The following is a 4679-nucleotide window of genomic DNA, read 5'->3' as shown; positions in this document are numbered from 1 at the left end:
ATCCTCAAGTTTTTTATAAGGCAAGCATCACATCTGTGAAATGATATTCAGCCTAGGAGCCATTTGTAACTGTATTTGGGCCAAGCATTCTTCAGTTCCATACTCGAATTCCTTTAAAACTCCCAGTTAATTTAATCTATTCATATGACTTAATCAAATTTCTCTTTTAAAAGTCTTAAAGTAAAATGGTAACATCTTGATCAGTTTAGATGAATTTGTGTTTCGGAAAGTGAGTAGTACAATTCAGCTGAAATTTGGGGTGGTAAAAGTGTGAGAGAGAAAGCTGATGTGACAGCTCATTTCATCCAGAGGAAGAGATGAGAGATGAGAGATGAGAGATGATGAGAGATGAGAGATGAGAGATGAGAGATGAGAGATGAGAGATGAGAGATGAGAGATGAGAGATGAGAGATGAGAGAGAGAGAGAGAGAGAGAGAGAGAGAGAGAAATATATAGAGGGGAGTGGGGGTTATTTCAGAAGCGACATCTCATTACTCTTGTGGCCATATTCTATTAGTCAGAAGCAAGTCACCAGGTCCAGGCCACACTCAAGGGAGGAGAATTACATAAGCATATGACTATCAGGGGCAGTAATGATTGGGAGCATTGTAGTGGTGGCCTATCACATCTCCCTTTGGCTTGCTACAGTTTATTTCAACCTTATTCTGAAAAGGAATAAATCATGACATATTTATGTTACACGACATATGTAACATAAAGATTGCAACAATTTTTTAATTAAAATTTCTTCACATGCCACATATTCTCTGGCCCCAGTCCAGCATGTTTTCCAGGCTGCAGTATAAGTTTGATGAGCTCAAACTTCTTACCTAGATTTTATATCCTAATTGTCCTTCATTTGTCCTCCAAAAGCTTTTAGATTTTTCACTGTTGCTCTTTACTACATGTGCCCCAAACCAAAACCATCAGTTTTCTATCTGTTAGGACTGAGCAATTCTCTTAAGACCAAGAAGGGAGAGTTGATAGAAATGCAATGTCAGAATATAATGGTCTAAAGATTTTTTTCATCCTAACCTCATACTCATTCAGACACTATCCATTCTCAGTCAGGTAATTACCTGCAATTAGATGTAAACTTATACTAGATCTACTCGTGTAGATTTATGTCCACACATTCTACCTTCTCACCTGTTCAGGCTCCCAGCAAAGGCCACATCCTCCACTCAGGCTCTAGGACCATCTCCTTTACCGGTTCAAGGTGTGGAGTCCACTCCTTCTAACACACTCAAGGATGTTGCTCTGGCAATAGTCTTTCTTTTCTGAGTTGTCAAGTTTCCCACCTCCACTGGATGCGTCATCAGAATACCAACATGATGTGTGATTTCTCCTAAAATCTTTCTCGTGATCCTACTTACTCTTCCTGTATATTTTCACTCATTTTTAAAGCAAAATCCTTGAGAGTGTTGTCTATAATTGCTGTCTCCGATTTCCTCTAATTCACTATGGAACCCACTCCAACCAGTCCACTGAGATGTCTTACCGAGATCGCCCGTGACCTTCATACTGCTCACTCCAGGGGTGGAGTCTCAGACCTCCTATGGGGCCTGTTAGCAGGACATTCAGTTACCCTCTCCTCGCTGAAGCCGTTTCTCCTCTTGGCTTCCAGGATGCCAACTTTCCCGCTCCCTTGGTCTTCGTGGCTTTCTCGTCTCCACAACCTTCCCGTGTTGGAGTACCTTCGACTTCCTATCTACATTCATTCCCTTGGTTTTAAATAACATTTCTATGCTGATGATTCCCAAATGGGTGTTCCCAGTCACAGCCTCTCTCCGAACTCGACTTCTGTCATGGATTTCTTTACACAGGAAGAGGGGCAAAGATGACTTCAAAGTGATCTGAGCTTCAACAGAGACTGAAAGAATGTCCCTGAACTCCCCTCACCTGACTGAAGCAGAACTTTCAGAGTGTCAGCTACCCAACCCCTCCCAAGTCTCTGGGTCAGGGAGGTGACTGACCTTGGACTCTGGAACACTAAAAAGAAAAAAATCCCTTAAGTAAGCCTCACTGGAATACTTCCATCCTCCGAAGCCTTGAACCCCCCTTCTACCCTTGCTCTTTATGTAGCTGGTATGTAAACCTTTACTTCTAGCTGTGTGGGGAGTTACTCTGGGTAGAATGAGCCCCTCACCCCAAGTTGTCCATAAATTTGCAGGTAGGTAACTAAGACCTAGTCAGGTAAAGTTTTCCTCCCAACAGTAACTTACCACCTACTTGATATTTCTACTTGGTTGAAAACAGGCGCCTCAGACTTACTATGTCTCCAACTAAACTCTGATCTCCAGACCTCCATCCCTCAGCCCCTGCAGCCTCCAATCAGTTATGACTCACGTGCTCATCCACAAGCTGGTTTTCAACTTCTTTTTTGCATCTTATATCCAATCCGTCGGCAAATCCTATTACCTATACCTTCAAAATGTATCCGGAATCTGACTACTTCCCACCAGCTCCACTGTTACTGGTTGGTTCCCAGCCACGGGCATTGCTTGTCTGGATGACAGCAATAGACTTGTCACTGTCTTCTGATTTGGCCCCTGCTCCACCTGGGCTACTCTCACCACAGCAGCTTGAATGATCTTGTTTAAACAATCAGATCATCTTTCTGCTCAAAATCTCACTTAAGTCTTGATGATGGCCCACAAGGGCCTAGAGGATCTGCCTGTGCCTCCTCACCTCTATGACCTCCCTCCAACCCCTCTTCCCCTTCTCGTTCCTGCAAGACACCAGGTGGGCTCCCACGTCAGGCTCCAGGCACCTAACATTCCCTCTGCCTGGAACACTCCTTTACCCACTTCATGTCCCCCCCACCCCCGCCCCCAAATATTACCTTAGTGAGGCCCTCCCTAACCAAGCTATTTTTAAATTGAAGCATTTGCACTCAACATTTCCCTCCTCCTATGCTGTTTTTCTGCATTTGATTTATCATTATCTCGTATGCTATATAATTTGTTTCTACTAAAAAGTCACCTCCGCTAAGGCAGGGACTTGTTTGGCTCACATTGTATTCCTAGGTCCTACAAAAGTGTCTTCTTCCACTTAGTAACTCCATAAATACTTGTTGAGTGTGAGGGAATAAGTGAATGTGTGAGAATTAAAACCTATTCATGGGTTGAAAGAGAAGTTCTGAGATGCAGAGCGCCTGAACTTTGCACTTGACTTTCCTTCCCCCAGGAAAACCTTGAGGATATAGTGTGTAGAAGCAGTGCTGGGCGTTGGATGTACAGCAGGGAATAAGGTAGAGCTACACACTCCACATATGGTTTTATCCCATAACTGTAATAGTGAATCTGTTTGTAACAGAGGACAATATGACCTACCAGTAGTGTTAGAACAGTAATCTGCTCTGGGACTCTCATCCTTCAAATCCACCTTCGTGTTCAGCCCAGCTTTTTGCTTTACGTAGGCCTCGTCAGTAACTAGCATTTGAGTGGGTGGATGTGAGCGCATGCACACACACTCACACATTTTCTTGCCTGGAAATCTTCAGATGAGTTTTCTTAGTATGGAAAATAGATGGTCCTTGAACAACAAGGTTTGAACTATGTGGGTCCACTTATACTCATTTTTTTCCCCCAATAAATATATTGGAATTTTTTTTTTGAGATTTGTGACAATTTGAAAAAATTCACAGATGAACCTTATGACTTTAATAACATTTTCTTTTCTCTAGATTATTGTGGGGATAGTGTTTAACATGTGGACATACAAAATCTGTTAACTGTTATAGGTAGGGCTTCTGGTCAACAGCAGGCTATTAGTGGTTACGTTTTTGGGGACTCAAGTTTTATTAAGATTTCAATTGCATGGGGGTGGTCGTTCAAGGGTCAACTGTACTCTTTCCTACCACCTTTCCTGTATTGGTATTTAGAGTGCAAAGTATTATTATGCCCTCCACATGTAATGAAGTCTTTTTGCAGAATTTTCAAATTATCCCTTCTTCCTGCCATCATTGTGACCTAAAATATCTTGCTTAGCTGGCTAACATCATCACTGATTAATTTTGTGATCCACAAGCAGCCATACTTGTTGCTGCAACTCAGCCTTCACATTAAACCTGTATATTATAAACATATTTACTATAGCCCCGCTTAGCTCGCTTATCTTTCACCCTTTCCCAACTGGAACTCAGTTCTACTTACATTCCATACAGTCACTGAATAGATGTGCATTGCCATCTCAAGTGCCTTCGCTGTGCCCTCAATCTAGGTCTCATGTTTTCTCCAGGATATAGCTAAAATTTCCTTTTTTGAGATATTTTTTTTGGGGGGGGGGAATGCCTTGGTCCAATATCATTTCTCGATTTTAAATGCCTTAACAATTCATGACGTTTCACACTATGCTGATTTGTTTATATATTGCTTTGATTTGCTTCCTGGTAATTTCTGTTAACGTAATCTCCTTGATTTTTCTTTTAAAAAATACCTGTGCTATATTTAATATAAAGAATAGATAAAATCAGCAATTTGAAAGCAATTTAGGGATGAGTAGTTAACTACTGAGGTTTAAATTGGTTTAACAAGAAATTATCTTTTGTAACTTATATAAATGTCTAACCACTATGTTGTACACCTGACACTAACAGTGTATGTCAATGGTAACAAAAAAAGCGCAACTGTCAATTACTGGTCTAGGTGGAAACCTTTACCATGGAATATGAATGT

The sequence above is a fragment of the Pteropus vampyrus genome, unplaced genomic scaffold, assembly GCF_000151845.1.
Source record: "Pteropus vampyrus isolate Shadow unplaced genomic scaffold, Pvam_2.0 Scaffold112, whole genome shotgun sequence".
NCBI classification, from domain to species: domain Eukaryota; kingdom Metazoa; phylum Chordata; class Mammalia; order Chiroptera; family Pteropodidae; genus Pteropus; species Pteropus vampyrus.
The sequence above is the reverse complement of the archived record's forward strand: the minus strand, read 5'-3'. Positions refer to the sequence as shown.